Source organism: Folsomia candida, unplaced genomic scaffold (genome assembly GCF_002217175.1).
Source record: "Folsomia candida strain VU population unplaced genomic scaffold, ASM221717v1 Fcan01_Sc004, whole genome shotgun sequence".
In the NCBI taxonomy this organism is placed as follows: domain Eukaryota; kingdom Metazoa; phylum Arthropoda; class Collembola; order Entomobryomorpha; family Isotomidae; genus Folsomia; species Folsomia candida.
In genome coordinates this window covers 462,968-483,625 of record NW_019091196.1, presented here as the reverse complement: position 1 = coordinate 483,625, position 20,658 = coordinate 462,968, and the positions used below count along the sequence as shown (strand labels likewise).

Genomic DNA, 20,658 nt, shown 5'->3' with positions numbered 1-20,658 from the left:
TTCCACCCATTTCAACAAGTTTCTCCAAACTCTGGGGACAAACAAACCACAAAACGATGATAAGTAGCCTTCGTATCTGAATTACTATGCATAACCCAAGACGACAACTTTACTTAACTCGTTTCGTATCAACTGGTGAAATATGGACAGGGTTTCTTTTCTTACGGCTTTGTTTGCTACATTTCTTGCACTGCAAAAAAATGCGAGGTGCAAGAAACTGGGAGAAAGTGCAAGAAATAAGCGCCATCAAGCCACCCGCCGTATGAAGTACATCGGCGGGACGTAGTTTCTCGCGCCGTGCATTTCTTGCAGGTCAAAATAGTTGCAAAAAAAACACTTTCTCCCCGTTATTTCCTGCACGTGGTAACTTGCAACCGAAACACGTGGTCACCACGTGGCCTACTTTCACCGGGAGTTTCGTTTCTTGCGGGTTCGCTACATTTTTTTACACTGGAAATTAAGCAACGCAAGAAATGCGAGGTGCACGAAACTGGGAGAAAGTGCGTGAAATTCGCACCATCTGGCCACGCGCAGTATGAAGTATTTATAGCGGCGGGCATAGTTTCTCGCGCCTTGCAGGTCAAAATACTCCCCTGCAAAAAACCACTTTCTCCCCCTTGTTTCTTGAAAGTGGTTACTTCCTTCAACTCGAAACACTAACCGAGTATTTATGCAGAAATAGAATAAAACAGTAGCCCTCGCGCTAATACATCGTTTCTGTTCTGCATATTAACCAACAAAAACGTGGGAATCGATAAACCTTGGGTGGGTATTTACCAGCATGGGTTGCCATAAACCAGTTTCAGTATCATTTTACGACACAGATTAGAGAACAAGGACTCAAACTTGGGTAGAGGCGAAGGGTAGTAAATAGTCTCGTAGGCTCCAGTGGCCGCGGAAATGGTGGGGACATCGGGCGACATTAACATTGTAGGATGGGAGGAGGGAGGGATTTATATAAGATGGGGAGATGATGGGGACTTCGAACAACCGTGGGGACATTGTCCACACGCTTCCGCGGCCACTGTTCTTCTGGCATTATTATCACTACGGAACATGTACATACATTGGCCGCGGAAGCCGTGGGGACATCTGGAGACATTAACATTATAGGATAGGGGAGGGAGGGATTTATATAACATGGGCAGATAATAATACCCGTGGCCCCTCTGTCCCCACCCACCCTTCCGCGGCCACTGCCGTCATCTCGTCTGAAACTGAAATGCTTTCACCCTCCTCAAAACCGTTTTGTTTTTCTTTTATGGCTAAAAAGGAGCAAATTCAAGTTCGAGAGAGTCCCCATTTCATGCAGCAATTAAACGGAAAAGGTTCTACGTACATACTTTACATCGAAATTATAATTACTTTTCCAATGTGGTCCGTCGTCTCATGGTCATCTCGGGACAGAATTTATCCAGTTCCGTGGTCTTTATTTATCCCAGAACGAAATCAGAAATTTATCCAGTTTCGTCCGTGGTCTGGTCTTTATTTGTCCCAAAAGTGGATGGAAACAAAACAAAGTCAACAAAGTTAGTTGATCCAACCGTGCTTGGTGACCAGTCAGTTATTTACGCTTGCTTGGACACACAAACAAGTGTCTTTTTCTTCGATTGGAGATAAAAATCGATGAAATTGGGAACAATGATTGTCTTTTTTTGTGTATATGTTCAATTATTTGAATTGTTATTTATTTAATTTAGAGGAAGTGTTGTGAGTCTTAATTTTGAAGAGCTGGATCGCAATTATTGTCGCAAAATTTGGCACGGTTAATGACAAAATTCTCTTAAATAATGGCACAAAATTTGTGGGGCTGGATTGAATTGGATTTTCAATTCTGTGTGCCCAAATTCTGAAACTCTTACATAATTTTAGCTGTTTACAAAAAAATAGATAAAATAATCTGAAATTTCTTTGCGAGACATTTTCTAGAAACTTTCTGCACGCGATAGGTCGTGTTTTCAGATTTTTTTCCCCTCAAATTCTCAGTTTTACCAAATTCAAAATTTTGTAAAAAAAAATTGACGATATTTTACCAATTTTTGCCAAACAAGTTGCTGAAATATCTTAAATAACTTGAATTTATTGGTTGTGATTTCAGATGTTTTTCCTTCAGATTATCACCTTAGCTGAACCGAAATTTGTAAAAATTTTGACGCTATTTTGACGATTCTTACAAAATAAATAGCTAAAAATCTCCTTAATAACTTGAATAACGCAAAATTTCTTTTACAACAAATTTCCTGAAAATCTTCAGGAATTTATCCGTCATAACCTGCTATATTTCCAGATTTTTTTAAATTTCCAAAATACCTTGAATAACACAAAATTTCTTTTATAAGAAACTTGCTAAAAGCGTTCAGGAACCTGTATTTCCAGATTTTTTTTAAACGCAACCAATCTGTCCAGCTTTCTTCGCTTTCTTACCGAATAATAAATGAGCCCGTAGCCAGGCATCGGGTAAAAAACAGTGTATAAAAGCCGGTAGTAGACAATCCTTAATTGCGATTTCCTTCCGCTTTGCCCACTTTCCCAAAGTGGGGCTAAAGTGCACGTACTTATGGATCTTTCAGACTTCACTTCATTATTTCTTCCCCGTCATTACTCAAAATCTCTATTGATTCAAGAGGTTAAATAAACTTTCGGAAATTTTGTTGCAAAAGGAAAAGTTTCAAAAGTAGTGGGCTATTTTCTCCTTTCAGGTCGTAATTTTGACCTGAAAGCGGCAGTGTATGATTTCTTAAGCGTTTTAGGCATTTTTTGCACTGCACTATAGAAAACTGCAAGAAATAGGCGCCACCTTACGACTTAAGAAATACAAAATGCAAAAAATGCAAGAAGCAGGCGCCACCTTGCGGCTTAAGAAATGCAAATAGTGTAAGACGCAGGCGCCACCTTGCGACTTAAAATTGCAGGATGCGAATACTGGAAGAAATTGGCGCCATGTTACTGCTCAAAAAACTTAAAATGCGAAAAATACAAGAAATAGGCGCCACCTAGCGGCTCACCCTATGTTCTACACTTAATTATAAGAATTATCTGTTAGATGGCGCTGCTTATTTCTTGCATTTCTTGCCCCATGCAAAAAATTATGCCTTCAAAAAACAATTTCTTTCAGTAATTTCTTGTACGTGTTGTTTTACGCGCTAGATACTGCCAATTTCCGCTAAACCCAAGTTTTCTACTCAGCAAGAAATTTTGTTAGCAGATAAATAGTATGCCCAAAAAGGTATGAAATAGCACTTATTTTCTATAATTTCTCCGCAAAACCGTTCAACACGTCGTCCGTCCTCCTTCTCAATTACGTAATTATACCAGCAAGCGAGCGACCCATGTACAGCACAATTATTTGCATGGAAAACAACACCCAAGATGTGGTTTCGCCAAATAATGTAAATCGACATGTACGTACATACACCTGGCTCACTTCACCTCACCTGCCTCAAAATGTAAAGAATATTGATCGCACGTGTACTTTATGTACTTAAGTAGCATCGAGCATTTCTTCTCGGCCTGCATGCATACTTAAGTGGGACACGTTATATATAAAATTCACCATTCTCACCTGTGTCACGGAGGAATTCGAGAGGCTTTTCTCAATTTGAAAGTCAATATTCTCATCGGAAAAACTTCACTGGGGCCATTTTCCCGTCAAAATTATACGATTTCCCTATTTCGTTTCCAGAAAATCTATTGCTTATTGAATTTCAAAAAAAATATTATGAAATGAAACGCAACAAAACGTTCCGTTAAAGGATTCGCCCCAAAGATTCGGATGGCTGTAATTTTGCAAGAAATAAGGGGAAGAAAGTGGTTTCTTCCAGGTAAATATTTTTACCTGCAAGAAATGCACGGAGCAAGAAACTAAATCCCGCGGCTATAAATACTTCATCCTGCGCGTGGCTAGATGGCGCATATAATAATAATAATATATAATATATATAATAATAATATTTATTCTGAAATTCGTACAAGGCTCATAGAATTACAAGTTATTACAGGTGTTGGAGTAGTAAATCGAGTCCGTAAATACATCATCTCATCATAAAATTTTAATTGGAATACAATTTATTATACCTATTTAATATTTGCATTAGTTGTGTTAGTTCGGTTAATGGTCAGATTATCTTTCTCCAGCATCAATATCCGCATTCTTAAGACCTCATTTAAATATTTGTAAATAGAGTCAGCATGGCCAATTTTATTGCAGAGTAGACCCATTGTTTTATCCTTTTTCCCTTCTAGTTCTCGTATCCACATTCTACTACCACCGTAAACCCTACAGCTCCACAGCACATGAAAGATAGATTCCTCTTCCTTGCAGTTACATATATTTCAGATTTCATCAGATTTTTTAGTTTATGAACATATTTCTCATGGTAGAAGGATGTTAAATTTAGTCTCGCTTGTGCTATTAGAGTCAATTTTTTAAAAGGTAGATTGAACTCAAGATTAGGGGCTGGACCTGGTGTCAAGTTAATGAGTTCTTTGTAGTGGCTGTATCTTGTGGAACAGTTCACTTTACTTATGTCCTCTTGACGCGAAATATCAATGACTCGCTCCAGCATTGCTGGGATCAGAGATGCATCTAAAGAGTGCATAAAGTTTCCATAACCCATTTCTTCCAGTAGCTTATTTACTTGTCCAACCCAGTTCAGTGGATCATACTCTCCGCTCCTCACCTCCTTATGTAAAGCAATAAAGCATCTCTTAGTATAGCGATGCTCTTCCATATTACAAATCCTCATCATATAGTGCAGGCATTGCTTGATTATGTGCATCTTCATATGGGGAACTCCGCACTCTAAACGAACAACATATCTAGGAACGCATCTACTTATACCCAACAGCTTCTTGTAAAAATGTTGTTGCACATCCTCTAACACTTCTAAATATCGGAGTCCCCATAAATGACTGGCGTATAACGTGGTGCTAGCACAGATAGATGGCGCATATTTCTTGCACTTTCTCCCAGTTTCTTGGTTTCCAATACAAGAAATGTAGCAAAATGTGGAAATGTATCACAAAAATGGTATCATTTCCTACACTTTATCGCCTCTGGGTCACAGTTTCCTCCTCAAATTATTACACGATTTCTTTTTTCTTTTCAAGAAAATCCTCCAATTTCCTGCAAAATTATGACAGCGATTCCACCTGAATTTGTGTCCTCTTTAGTTTTTAAAGGTCACCCCAATTCATTCCACACCAAGCCACGTAACGATTACATTACATACATCTCTCCACTCCACAAAGCTTAAAATCCTTTGTCTGACTTGGTTTGATTTGCTTTACGTAAGAAGACGAAGCCAGATTTGTAGTTTGGTGAAGTATCAGGAGAAGAAGTGATCCCATCGTTTGTGGGAAGGTATTTTGGAAGTATTGGAATGAAGGGGAGAAATCGATACGACATCATCATCATTAATTCCCAGCGACGACGACGACACGGAATTTCCCAGCGACGACGACGAGAAATCAATTCTATCTCATTCACAATCATTAACGAATTGAAAGCAAACCTGCTTCGGCAGGATGATCATGTTCTTAGTCAGGTTCAGTGGCTGCGGAAGTTGAGGGGGACATTTGGATTGCAGAATAGAGCGACTTACAAGGGGCACCCAAAATTTCGGCAAGTCATGAATTTGCTGAAATTTTGCTGCAGCAAAATCATATTTTCCCCGTATTACTAACCATATGGGGATGCAAGCCACGTTCAACTCGGATTATTTTTTTCATGTTAGTTTGAAAGAGCAACTCTTTAGAAACAATGTTTAGTACGGATGCGAAAAATTCAGCAAGTTTTGGGCGCCGCAAGTTCGCGAGAATGCGCAACTGCAAGGCACCCATTCCGTTGGAAAACTGAACGTTTTCGCGAACTTGCGGCTGCCAGAACTTGCTGAATTTTTCGCATCTGCGCAAATTTCGAGCTACATAAATGTTGTTTCTGAAGAGTTGCTCTTTCAAACTAACATGGTCAAAAAATAATCTGGGTTGAATACGGTTTGCGTCCTCGTTATTGTACGAAATATGGGCAAGATACTATTTTTACTGAATTTCTGGGGGGATACTGTCCCCATGCACGCTTCCGCGGCCACTGATGCTCACGTTTCTTTGTTTTCCTACTTATTTACGTGTGTACAAAGGAAAAGAGCAGGAGCAGCAACAACTGACGGAGTGACGCGTGTTTTTGTGTCCTCTTGGCGAATGTAATCGTAATCGTAATGTTCTTTTCAGGGTGAAAATGAGCTGTCTGTTCTTTTCCACGAGGATTCCCATTAAGCCGAATTTTAATTAAAATCTGGGCTTGTTTTCCTCCTTTTCAGGTTAATAACAAATCCTGTACTGTTAAAAATCTGGTATATTCATATATATACTCGGTATTAGTATTGATTTGGTAATAACTTTCCACCGGAGTGGTAGTAGTTTGTTTTTTAAAAAGTGATAAATTTTTGATTACAACAACATTACTAAAAGGGGTAATGTCCGTTATTACCCGATTCGGTAAGGTCAGATAGACATGTGCTTCAGTCGGTAATGATTTAATACCAGTTTTCTACTAGCTTGATATAGTCATGCCTGTATTAAAGCTGCTACCGCTTGGTATTAACATTATACCGGTCCGTAAAAATTGGCTACCGATATGGTAGAATTTAATACCGAGCTATTACTACACGATATCAATACACTTATAAAAATCTGGTCGAGTCACATACATACTTCGTACTGGTATTGTTTTGGTAAGAACTTATTACCGGACTGGTAGTAATTTGTTTCCAAAAAGTGGTAAATTTTTCATTACCACGATATCACTAAAAGGGTAATGCCCGTTATTACCAGTGTCGTACCGATAGTCATATTATATACTCCGGTCAGTAATGATTTAATACCCGTTTTTTAAGAGTACAAAAATATGCAGAGAATTTTTCCCATTCGATTCGATTAGTTTTTGGAAACTTTTATATTTGGAAAAGTTTGGTCAAAAATTTTTATTACTTTTTCAAACATTCTGTTACGTCAAGGATCCGTGAGTTTGGCCGACTTTCACTAAACTGCATGCGCACCGATGCATGTTATGTAATCGGCTTTTCGGTCCTTAACAGTGCACATCCACGACGATTTGGTTTGCCTCATAAAACCGCAATCTCATGAGATGAGCAAAATTGCATAAGCGAATTATTTACTTTCCATAGTTTGCAATCTTGTCAATTTTCATAACTTGGTTTTCATACTTTTTTGCAAAATCTACTTTGAACTGATTCAATAAATAAAAACATTAACATATTTTCAAAATTCGATCCAGTTACATAGTATTTTTATTAATTTTGATACAACATTTTTTACACTTTTTATAAAATACACTATTCATCAATTTTTTTTTCGAAATTAAAAAACTCGAAAAATCGAAATCTCTCCAAAATAAATACTTATCTCACTTTGAGAAAATTTTAATTTTTGGTACTTTTTACAGAATCTACTTTGCACTGCTTCAATTTAAAAAATACTTATTTTAAAAATTCGATCTAATTAGTTTTCAAAATTTTTGGGAAAAAAATATTATTTTCTGTCGGAGTTTAAAAATATACCTCTAAACTAACGCAACAAAACTTTCGAAAAATCAAAATCTGGCGTCTAACAGACACATTTTCCATACTTATTACAAAATCTATCTACTTTAAACTATTAACCTCTTATAAAAATAGATATTTTCTGATGTGCAAAATTTAATCCAATTGCTTCTTAATTTTGGAAGACAATTTGATACAATACTTTTATACTTTTTACAAAATCTATCCTTAAAATGACTAATAATAAAAAAAAATTCTATAAATCAAAATCTTCTCCAATTAATTTGAAAAAAATTGCACACATTCTTCATAATTTTTGACGTTATTTCGTGACAGAATTTCTGACGTATTTTCAAAATTCGACAATATTACATAGTTTTCTCAATCTGAAAAAAGTTGCACACATTTTTCATATGTACTTTTTTACAAAATTTTCTGATTCAATAAAAAAAATACTTTTTATTTCGAAATCGAATTAGATCGAAATTTTAAAATTTCTATCCAATTACTTAGTTCTCTCAGTCGGAGAAAAAAAATTGTGGAATTTTTCGTTGAGAAAGGAGGCTGTGACGCAATTGGGGAAATTATTAATGAGGTGAATGGGTTCACTTTACTTTTTCCTTAAATCAATTAAAATGGAGTCTTAAAATCAAAGGGTGGCACTAATTGCGTTATCTAACTTGAACTACCTCCTGCTTTTTTTACTCCTCCGAAGCAATGAGACTCGATCGAGGTGGTTACTCCAAGTCTACCTGGTTTTTAGTACCACTTTTGATCTCGTTGGTTTCTTTTTGGGGGGAGCGAGGCCTTATGGAACCCAAATGTCTGTCTGTCCGTCCGTTTGTTAAGATAGAGCAGAATCGTGACAACTACTGGGTTTTGATGAAATTTTGTAAATTTCCAAAATTTTTGCCACCAGTTTCTCTTTTTTTGGTGGAGACCTAATGAGATCGATATGTATGTCTGTCCGTCCATATATTTGTTACATAGAACAAGAATTATGACCCCTTTTTTGAAAATCTGGAAAATAATTAAAAATTACCGTGAAGATCACACACAACACGACCGATCGAACAAACTAAATTTCCAGACATTTTTGCAAATTTTTGCAAATTTGTCACCTGGCGAATCTATGGCCAGCTTACATATGCACAATGAAAATGTCATTTTTGCGAAATATTGGCCATCCTGCCTGACTTATACTTGCTCTCGAAACAAAAATGCGCAAAAAAACTGTCTCGCCTCGCTCGGGCTACAAATCAACTTTAAGTCGTAATAATTTATTAAAAATGTGCCCATGTACTTTGAACCAGACTTAAATTTTTATACGAACGCTTCTTCTCTTTCTCTCCAAAAAATCTATCCCTGTCCAGTCGAATTTTCTTCAAAATAAAAAAATCATCATTCCCCAAAGTTTCACTATTGCAGAAAAAAAATTGCAAAAAGGAGAAAGTAAAACTGAAGGATTTCTATTAATACGGAATTCCTTCCTCCACAGCGAAAAGGGAGACAGTGGCCGCGGAAGCTTGGGTAAGGACAGAGGGACAATGTCCCCACGGTTATTTGATGTCCCCATTATCTCCCCATGTTACAATACCTGTTCAAAAATTTAGTTTTCATTCAAAAGTCAGTCATCCCGATTTCTGACTAAAGATTTTCATTCACACTCAGGCATTTTCTTTCAAATTCATTTCACTTCATCTGACTTCATTTTTTACTTCACCCCATGTATTAAGCATAGGGTGAAAAATGACATGAGTGAAAAATCCTTTTATTCACAGTATTCATCTGAAATGAAGGAATCTTTCACTCATTTTCACTCAAATAATAGGAAATTCATTTTCATGCACTATCATTCACCATCAGAATCAGTCAAATGAATGAATGTGAACAGGTATGAATGGGTGGGGACAGAGGGACAATTTCCCTGCCGTTGTTCGATGCCCCCATCTTATATAAACTCCTCCCACCCCTATCCTACAATATTAGCGTCCCCCCATGCCCCCACACCTTCCACGGCCACTGAAGAGAGACAAGCGGCATCATTTCCCCTACCAGAGCCCCGAACTACCTTTCACTTCCGTTTCTAATTTTTCAAAGAGCCACGGCACTTTCTTCTTTTTACCCAAAGTTTCCATTTCATCTCAGAAACTTTCTCCTTTGTAGAGAAGAAATTACAAATTTTCCACGTCCTCGGGCCATGCAGGCAAAAGAGTGCAAGGAACCCGTGTCACACTCGTTTTCGGTGTAACACATTTCATTTCAGTTTTTTATGAGCGCTATAACTTTGTAAGGTGCCCCAATTCCAAGGAGGATTTTCGCGAATCTGCGAATTTCGCATTCTAAATTTTGAACCCTAAACTTTTGGAGTGACGAGGAGAAGCATATGTCACCACGACTGACGTTGCGGATTCGTACATATAGTCGTTTATTTCCGGTTAGTGAAACGGTATGCCTGACTGATTTTTTTGCAATAACACTGAGGAAAAGCTTGTGTCGAAATTTCGCCGCAAATCAGACGCAAAATTGCGAAATTATGAGCGATGAAGCATGGCGAAAACACGATCACGATGGGCGCCGTGTTGCGAAATTGCTAAAAAAAGGTGGAAAAACGTGTACCAAAATTTCATGCAAATCGGATGAAAACTGGCCGAATTACGATGAATTGTTTCCCAAAAATTGTAAATCTAGGCAATTTTATACCCTACTAAACTTCGCAAATCTTACTTTTACACCATTTCAATTAAACTTTAATCTTAAATAAGTTTCGAACGGACAGAGCTACGGCGTTAATTTTAGTTTTAAATAATCCTAATTTGGGCTTGCTAAAAAAAGTATAAAAAAATCGTAAAATTTCGTTAACCGGAAATACAACTAAAAGACTGTTCATGATTATGCAGATTGTCTCACATATTAAAATTCGTCACATCAGAAAATTTTCGCAAAAAAAAATTTGCCCACTCCGGTACCAATTTCTCCCCACGGATAAATTTGCATAATAAATTCTAAAAATAGCCCAGCTTGCTATGTAAACTCGGTGACAATTTTCTCTCCGCATATTATTTACGGTCGCAATATTTTAGTACATACATGCACATAAAATATCTCCCCATGATTCCTCCTCCTCGTCCCAGTTTGCCCAGTGGGACACGGATCCTTATGTCTGCCAGTAATTGTACCTCTGCCTCTGTCCGGATATGCGGACAATAATGTCTCCTCTGCTTAAAAGGTAGTAGTCATTCCCTCATTTTATTAGGTAATAAGTGGACTCGCAAACAGTGGCCGCGGAAGCTTGAGGGTGTGGACAGGGGGACAATGTCGCCATGGTTGTTCGATGTCCGCATCATCTCCCCCATGTTATGTAAACCCCTCGCTCCCCTATCCTACAATGTTAATGTCCCCCGATGTCCCCACAGCTTCCGCGGCCACTGATTACTTGCACAAGTATAACATACTACTTTTATGCAGTGGCCGCGGAAGCGTGGGTGACAACAGGGACAATGTCCCCACGGTTATTCGATGTCCCCATCATCTCCCCATCTTACATAAACCCCTTCCTCCCTCCATCTTCCAATGCTAATGTCCCCCCATGTCCCCACTTACGGCTTCCGCGGCCACTGGAGAACGGGACACGAAAAGGACAAGCCCCTCCAACACCTGTCAACAGGCGGTAGCTCAACCAACGGATATTTAATTCATGAACTCGTCATCGCCTTCACACGCCATCCGACCAACCAAACCAACCAACCCACGTTCCACTCCATTTACTTCCTTCCTCCCCAACAACAAAACAACAACCAGCAGACTTACATATTTTGACGCATTCTAAATTTATTTACGAAGGAACAAACAAACAAAAGAATAAACATAAAATGGGAAAGGAGGCATTGTAAATAACTTGAACAAAATCGTCTGGATTATGAAGGTGGCGAAGGTGCCAAAATTCGGAAGAAATTTCATATTTTTTGAACAGATATTTACCAAGTGGTAGATTTGGTAGATTTTAGAAGATTCATGTAGATTTTGTAGATTTTTTTATACGTTATAGACTAGAATTAGACTAGACTTTTAGTATAGATTTGGTAGATTTGGGAGATTTTTGAAGATTTTTGTAGATTTTTATAAATTTTTTGTAGATTTTGGTAGATTTGGTAGACTTTGGTGTTTTTTGTAGACTTTTACTTCATTTCTGTATATGATGGTATATTAGGTTTTGTATATTTTTGGGGAATTTGGTTTCAAATTTTATAAGATTTTTGTACATTTTTATGCAATTAGGATTAGTATGTACATCTGGTAGATTTTAGTACATTCCAATAGACTTTTAATACATTTTTGTATTCAGACCTTGATATCACCCCTCGGTGACAATTTTGTTACCACCTTATTCACCTAAATGTATTCACACAAAATAACCGCCCACCTTATTTTTTTCCTCGCTTCTAAAATGATCAAACTTCTCCGAAAAAACTTTTCCATTTGACTCGACTCACTCACTGACTGACTAACTTCGATCTCGGTAAACAGGCTTAATGATCATGAATAAAATAACGCCAACCCAGAGAAAGTTTGCTATTCAATTTAACCTGCAGCAAAACCTAACCACACACAAAATAATATGTACGACCTGCTTCTTTCCTTCCTTTGAACAGTAGCCGCGGGGAAGCCGTGGGGACATCGGGGGACATTAACATTGTAGGATGGGGGGAGGTAGGGGTTTGTATAACATGGGGAGATGATGCGGACATCGAATAACCGTGGGGACATTGTCCCTCTGTCCCCACCCACGCTTCCGCGGCCACTGCCTTTGAATATGCACTACTCAACTAAATTACATACATATACATAAACTGATGATATGATATTTGGTGCTTTACTTGCTTATTTACGTACCTGAGTGTAGTATGAAGTCGGTTCCTGTGATGTGCTGTCCCCTCAACTTTCTCCGCCGCCGGCTCAATTACGAATGTCGATAATCACTCCGTCCGTAATTAAATCTAGTTTCTCTCACCGAAATAAATACCCCGCAAGAATTATGCGCACTTATTCGTAAACAGTACCAGAGATAAACATGTAAATATACGTATTCTAGACACAAAATCCTTGCCTAAAACTATGTCATACAGCACAACAATTTTGTCCTGCTCCTACGTTAAAAAAATTGTGTCATATTTTTTTTAAAAGTTTCACCGACACAAATGCCCCGGAAATATTTCACTTGTTCAAAACAGGTCCAGAAATAATTCTACACTCAAAATCCTTATCAAAAACTACGTTATACAACACAACAACCTCTCATTTTGTCCATCTAAAAAAGTTCTCTTATATTTTTTTTCAACTTTCACCGAAACAAATACCCCCGAAGAAATATACACTTCTTCAAACCAGGTCCAGAAATAATATTCCACACAAAATCCTTGCCTAAAACGGGCAAAAACTATGTTATACAGTAACAACAACTCCCCATTTAAAAAAAAAATATCTTATATTTTTTTCCTTTCCACTATTTCACTGCATTTCCCCCCAAAAAATATGTGTGGTTGCAGTACGTAAAAGGTGAAGAAACGAAAGCACACACTGCAGTGGAATGGATTTCGTGGCTTCGTGGGATGATTATTAGACAGGAATTTGTTTCACAGAAAAGGGAAAACTCAGCTTTGCTTTTGCTTCCACTTTGCGTGCCTTCACTCCTCCTGCACGGCACAAACGAACGAATGTTACGAATTCTCAGTGAGGAATGAATGAGGAGAAAGCAGGCTTCGAGAGAGAGAAAGCAACAAGCAAACCGAAATCCGCTCTGAGACTGAACCAAACCAACACCAAGCACCGCGACTGGACTGGACTCCCTTCCTCCCACGAGCAGAAGCATTTTACTTGCTTGCTCGGGTGGATCTAAATCCTATAAAAAAAAGGAAGAAGAATGCTTTCCCCATAGTACAGTCGCAGTGGGAAAAATACCAACTTCCGTACAAAAGCATGGTCTCCGTGTTTTTCCAGAGTTTTTCTCACGAAGGAAAATTAACCGTGATTCTAATCTCGATATAATTAGCGAGTGAGAAGAAATGGAAAAATTACTCTCCTTCAGGGGCTATGTACTAGTATGTACATATGTAGTTTGACCTTTGACACGTAATAATTCATAAAAATACCTTGGGGCGAATTGATATATATTGACAAATTACGTATGTGTAGCGTCGTCACTACTACAATAGAGTACATATGTGTGTTATTCACGTATCTATCTACTTACTCGGGTGGATTTAAATCCTATACGTACAAAAAAAGAAGAATGCTTTCCCCACAGTCGCAGTGGAAAAAATGGTATCACCAACTTCCGCACAAAGTATGGTCTCTGTTTTTTTCATTCCTCCAAGTTTTTCACACGAAAGAAAATTAACTGTGATTCTAATCTCGACATACTTAATTAGCGGCGACGGAAAAATTACCGCTCTCTTTCAGGTGGCTAGTTTGACCTTTGACACGTAATAATATCCACAAAAATACCTTACATATTAAGAAAGTGTGTATTGTTGTCGCTATTATAATAAGTGATGTATGTCGTTCAACAAAAAATCCCACACGGGTGAAAAAAAGAATGCTTTCCCTACAGGCGCAATGGAAAAAATTGGTATCACCAACTTCCGTACAAAGTATGGCTTCTGTTTTTTTTGCTACAAAGTTTTCTCACGAAGGAAAAAAATTAACCGTGATTCTGATCTCGACATAATTAGCGACACCGAGAAGGAATCAAAAAGGGAAAAATTACCCCCCCCCCTCGGGGGCTATACTTTGACACGTAATAAATATGTAACCCACAAAACTGCTTAGGGGCGAATTGTTACATATTCAAAAAGTATGTAGGCCGTCGGCACTACTACAATAAGTTACGTACAAATGCCATTCACTTACATACATATTTGGGCTTATCTAAGGATAAATCCTACCCCTACAAAAGAGTGCAATCCCCACAGTCCCATAGGGAAAAATACATAAAATCATCAACTTCCGCACAAAAATTCAGTGTGTTTTCTAGCCTACAAGAAAAATTAACTGTGATTCTAATCTCTACATAATTAGCGACACATAGAAGATCTCAAACCAGAAAAATTACCACTCTCAGGACCCTACTTTGACACGTAATATGCCATCCGCAAAAACCCCTTGGAGCGAATTGGTACCCATATTCACAAAGTATGTAGGTCGTCGTCGTCGTCAAAATAAGTACGTACTGCACGTATCTTATGCGACACCTTGGCGTGAGTGGCCCTGAACCCGGCAGCCAGCCAGCCAGTCGGAGAGAAAGTCGCACTTTCCCTGCCTGCAAAACTGTTACTTTCTCTCTTCAGATACCCTGCGGAGGAAGGACGACTTACATATTACCTACTTTTTCATACAGCTTTATTCTTCCCCACCTTTTCCCCGGATCTACTTTCTCGAACCAGAGTCTACATACGTCCGGAACGGTGGCCGCGGAAGCGTGGGTGGGGACAGAGGGAGAATCATACCTGGTCAAAAATTCAGTTTTCATTCAAAAGTCAGTCATCCCGCTTTCTGAGTGTAGATTTTCATTCATATTGAGTCATTGATTCATTTCACTTCATCGGACTTCATTTCTTACTTCGCCCCATGCCTTAAGCATAGGGTGAAAAATGAAGGAGTGAAGAATCCTTTCATTCACATTCATTCGTCTGAAATGATGGGATCTTCAGTCATTTTCATTCAAATCAGAGGAAATTCATTTTCATTCATTATCACTCACCATCATAATCACTCAAATGAATGAAGGTGAACAGGTATTGGGACAATATCTCCACGATTGTTCGATGTCCCCATCATCTCCCCATCTTATATAAACCCCTCTCTCCCCCCATCCTACAATGTCAACGTCCCCCAATGTCCCCACACCTTCCGCGGCCACTGGTCCGCTAGCAAGCAAGCTGCAGCTTCTGGCACTGGCAGCTTTTACCACTTTCCATTAACTTTCTCCGGGCAAAACGGCTTTCTCTTTCCCTCTGCAAATCTTTCTCTGCGATGCATTTAAGTAACGTGGCAAGATTTATAAATTTTTGTCCCATCTTAAAATGATGCTCTTACAGACGAGACACACATTCATGATTTATGTGCAGAAGGAAGTCCACTCCACTCCACCTACGAGATCGTATCGTATCATATCGTTTTATATATTATATTTTCCATCCATGTCCACCTTTTTTTTAGTTTTTGGAACAAAGTGGGGCGACGAGATGGTCGATGCATTTAGAGAAAATTTTGCGTTGCAGGATATGTAAAAAAGGGTTTCGGGTGAAAGTAAAGTAACCACGTGCAAGAAATAAGGGGGAGAAAGTGGTTTCTTGCAGGTGAATATTTTGACCTGGGAGAAATGTAAGGTGCAAGAAATGAAGCCGATATACTTCGAACGGCGCATATTTCTTACATTTCTTGCATTACAGGATAAGAAATGTAGCAAATCAGCAACAAACGAAACACTGGGTGCAAATAACCGCTTGCAAAAAATAAAGGCAGGCAAGTGATTTCGTAGATATTTTGACCTGCAAAAAATGCAGGAGTTAGATTTCTGAATCAGAAGTTTAGCGATATTTTCGCGTCATTTACATTTTAATAAATATTAACGATATAATTTATGTTTATAGATTAATGGTGTGATACGACTTCATTCAGAGTAATTAAGTTGGTATTGTATTAATTGCCATTTTTACAAATTTAATTTTTCCAAAATAAAAGTAAGTTCTTCATAAATATGAGAATTTGTTTTGTGAAATACTCAAACTCAGAAAAAAGTGAAAGTTTACCCAATAATTTCAGAATTAGGTTTCAAGCAAAACTTTACATAAGATAAATATGCAGTATAGATATTCAACTCTTTGTTACAAATTTAGCAAAAAAATAAATTTCTGAATGTTTTCATTGTTACGGCACATGGATAGATGGCGCATATTTCTCCCAGTTTCTTGCGCCTCGCATTTCTCCCGTTTTGTACTTTGCCGTGCAAAACCACCAAGAAACGAGTACTGTTACATACCCACCTTTTTTCCAATATTATTAGCTCCTTACTTTCACCAGATTTCATTCCTCCGATTAAATTTGCTCACTCTTTTTCTTCTCCCTTCGCCCACTTAAGTAAACTACTTCCACTTACGGGATTCCTTTCAAATGTAAAATTTCTGTTGACTTTTCACACAAAAAAATCTCTCCTATTCTCCGATTTGTCCAAGTAACGTACACACCTTCAAACAGTGGCCGCGGAAGGGTGGGTGGGGACAGAGGGGCAATGTCCCCACGGTTGTTCGATGTCCCCATCATCTCCCCATGTTATATAAACCCGTCCCTCCCCTATCCTGCAATGTTAACATCCCCCGATGTCCCTACAGCTTCCGCAGCCACTGGTTACTTGCACAAGTATAGCATAGTTTTATTCAGTGGCCGCGGAAGCATGGGTGTGGACAGAGGGGCAATGTCCCCACGGTTGTTCGATGTCCCCATCATCATAAACCCCTGCCTCCCCCCATCCCACAATGTTAATGCCCCCCAATGTCCCCACGGCTTCCGCGGCCACTGCATATCTCCACCTACCTGGCCAAAGTTTACTTATACTTTGCGTTCTCTCGCGATCAATTTTATTCCCCCGATTTCTCCGAGAATCCGAATTTTGCACAGTTCCACATAATTCGATCGAGTCTTTCAACTGAAAGTGTTACGATTTCTAATAAAAGTAAAAAAATATGTTAGTGTTAAAGAGAAAATAAAATCCAAACTTTTTTCATCTTTTTTATCTCATTTCCCATTCGGTAGAGTCTTCTCTTTCTGTGCGAATCCTCTCTTCGGTTGTAAAATGGGGCGGAATCAAAATCAAATCCAGCGTTAAATCGGGTAAATCTGTGTGAGCCGAGGAATCATGATCATGTATTTGCTCAGCCTAGAGAGATACATACGTACCATGGAACAAGATATACGTTACGTACATTGCATGCACCTCCAGCCAACAATGTGGATAAAATGAATCGAATGAGATTGATGAGAACAAAAAATAAGTTACATCCTCGGTCTCGGAGTTGGAAAATACGGGAAGCAGTGTTTCGTTTATTGCGGGTTTGCTACATTTCTTGCAGGGAGAAGGAAGCAACGCAAGAAATGGGAGGTGCAAGAAACTGCAAGAAATATGTATGCGCCACGTGGTCACGTCTCACGTGGTGTACGAATTATAGCAGCGAGACGTACTTTTTTTTGCGCCTTGCAGGTCAAAATATCAGCAATTTTGGTATTATTTTATTTTTTACACGTCATTTCTTGCAGTTTTGCTACGTTTCTTACATTGCAAAGCAAGAAATGGGAGGTGCAAGAAACTGTGAAAAATAATATTTATAGCGGCGGGCGTAATTTTTCGCGTCTTGCATTTCTCACAGGTCAAAATGTTTACCTGCAAGAAACCACTTTCATGCAGTTATTTCTTGCACGTGGTACATTTACTTTCACCCGAAACACTGCCATCATCTAGATACGTACCCACATCTCGGTCCTGAGACTTAGGATTAGAAAATAAAATACGGCAGAAAAAACCCTCATTACACAAAATCGCGAAGCAATACATAAAAAAACGCACAAAGTTTCCATTTCATTTCACGAATAAAACAAAGAACGAAACTCGTCTCTCGTCGTACCGTATCGATTTTATTATTCTTTACAATTTCTGACCTCACGAGATCCACAATTTGGACATCTTCCTCCTTTAATAAAGATGAGAACTGACTGACCGACATATGTGCACCATAAAGGCCCGGAAATTACTACCAACTTTTGTACAAAAGACCTGATTTTATTGTATTCGTATCAGTGGCCGCGGAAGCTTGGGTGGGGACAGAGGGACAATGTCCGCACGGTAATTCGATGCCCCCATCGCTTCCTCATGTTACATAAACCCCCGTTCTCCCCTATCCCATACCTGTTCATATTCATTCATTTGAGTGATTTATGATAGTGAATGGAAATGAATTTCATGAGATTTGAATGAAAATGACTGAAGGATTCCTTCATTTCAGATGAATGATTATGAATTAAAAAATTCCACTCATTTCATTTTTCACCCTATGCTTAATACATGGGGCGAAGTAAGAAATGAAGTCAGATGAAGTGAAATGAAATGAAATGAATTTGAACGAAAATGACTGAATGTGAATTGAAATCTTCAGTCTGAAATCGGGATGACTGACTTTTGAATGGAAACTAAATTTTTGAACAGGTTTGCCCTATCCTACAATGTTAACATCCCCCAATATCCCCACACCTTCCGCAGCCACTGATTTTCATCGTCTATCTGATTGTATGAATGAACTGACCCCATGAACTGGACGTGGACTCTCTTATTATTGGACTCGTGGGACCAAACCCCAGCCAGTTTTACGGCACCCCTGATTTCCCCATTAATCTGCCGGCCAGAAAAATACAACAGGTTCGTTCAATGCCCACCAATCTTTGATAAATTATGACATTTCCAGTCCACCTAAAATGACAATAAGTTAACTTGCTGGACGTGGACAGGACTTTATAAACATCGGGAAGAAGGAGAAATTGGTTCAATTTTTCTCTCAGAAAGGAGAGAGATCGCGATCGGATGAGAAGACCAGTGGCCGCGGAAGCGTGGGTGGGGGCAGAGGGACAATTTCCCCACGGTTGTTCGATGTACCTAGCATATATATATATGTTATATACATACCTGTTCACTCTCATTCATGTGACTGATTATGATGGAGAATGAAAATGAATTTCCTATAATTTGAATGAAAATGAATTCCCTATAATTTGAATGAAAATGAATTTCCTGTCATTTGAATGAAAATGAATGAAGGATTCCGTCAGTTCAGATGAATGACTGTGAATGAAAGGATTTCTCACTCATTTCATTGTTCACCCTATGGCGAAGTAAGAAATGAAGTCGGATGAAGTGAAATAAAATGAAATAAATTTGAACAAAAATGACTGAATGTGAATAAAAATCTTCAGTTACAAATCGGGATGACTGAACTTTGAATGAAAACAGTTTCTTTCGAACAGGTAAGGTTATATAAACCCCTCGCTCCCTTATATCCACAAGGTTAATGTCCCCACAGCTTCCGCGGCCACTGGACACATACATGACACGAAGCTTATTTCCATGGCTGGCTGGCTGGGAGAGTGATCATTCTTTTGTGATCCTTTTGTGTAAGGGGGAAAGAAAGATCTCATTCAGTTCCAGGTCACGTCTCTTTGCTCCCCGATTGCAGGAAGGACAAGTCAAAAAGGAAATAAGGAGGCAAAGAGGGGCCTCTCGTCTTACATATCGGTGCTAAAAAATACCTCTGCTACTACACGACAGGGTTTCCAAGTTTTGAATTTTTCGAAATTTCGAAATATTTATGTGTTATTTCTCACTCAATAAGAAGTAAATTTCTAAAGTGCGGATTTTATTTGAATAACATTTTCTGTTTAGATTAGATGTCAACAGTGGAAAAATACGATATTTTGAGATGTAAATGTTAAAAGATTTTATGTGGATTATGGACCAAAATGAATTTTTTGACATATTACGTATGTCAAAAAATCAAAATTTTTGTTTGTGCTTATCATGTTGATATCCAGCAAATCTACATCTTAGGTTTTTTTAGCTCTCTAAATATACTAACTTTTCAAAATTAAGTATCATAGTATCACCATTTTTGTATAGATTTGATGTCAATTTTGTAAATTTAGCATGTTTAGAGAGATAAAAAAACCTAAGATGTAGATTTTCCGCATCAAGGATTCTATAAGCGAGCACAAAATTTTCTTAATAAGTCGCGAATAATATGCAATGTTTCGTTTCTCGCGAGTTTGTCACATTTCTTGCAGCGCAAAGCAAGCAACGCAAGAAATTCTAGGTGCACGAAACTGGGACGAAGTGCAAGAAACACATGCAGCATACCTGTTCACTTCCATTCATTTTACTGAATATGATAGTAAATGAGAATGAATTTCCTCTCATTTAAATGAAAATGAAGGACTGAAGGATTCTGTCATTTCAGATGAATGAAAAGATTCTTCACTCATTTCATTTCTCACCCTATGCTTA

At 38.4% G+C, this 20,658-nt stretch overlaps 1 protein-coding gene across 1 annotated transcript in view; it reads right to left on the bottom strand.

The window, feature by feature from the left end:
• The window catches only part of LOC110848217 (probable G-protein coupled receptor CG31760), a 133,196-nt gene extending 119,851 nt beyond the window's left edge, over positions 1-13,345 (bottom strand). Inside the window, exon 1 of the mRNA XM_022095376.2 lies at positions 12,453-13,345. The gene's annotated coding sequence lies outside the window, so the exon portion shown is untranslated. The remainder of the gene's footprint in view (positions 1-12,452) is intronic.
• Between the last annotated feature and the right edge of the window lie 7,313 nt (positions 13,346-20,658).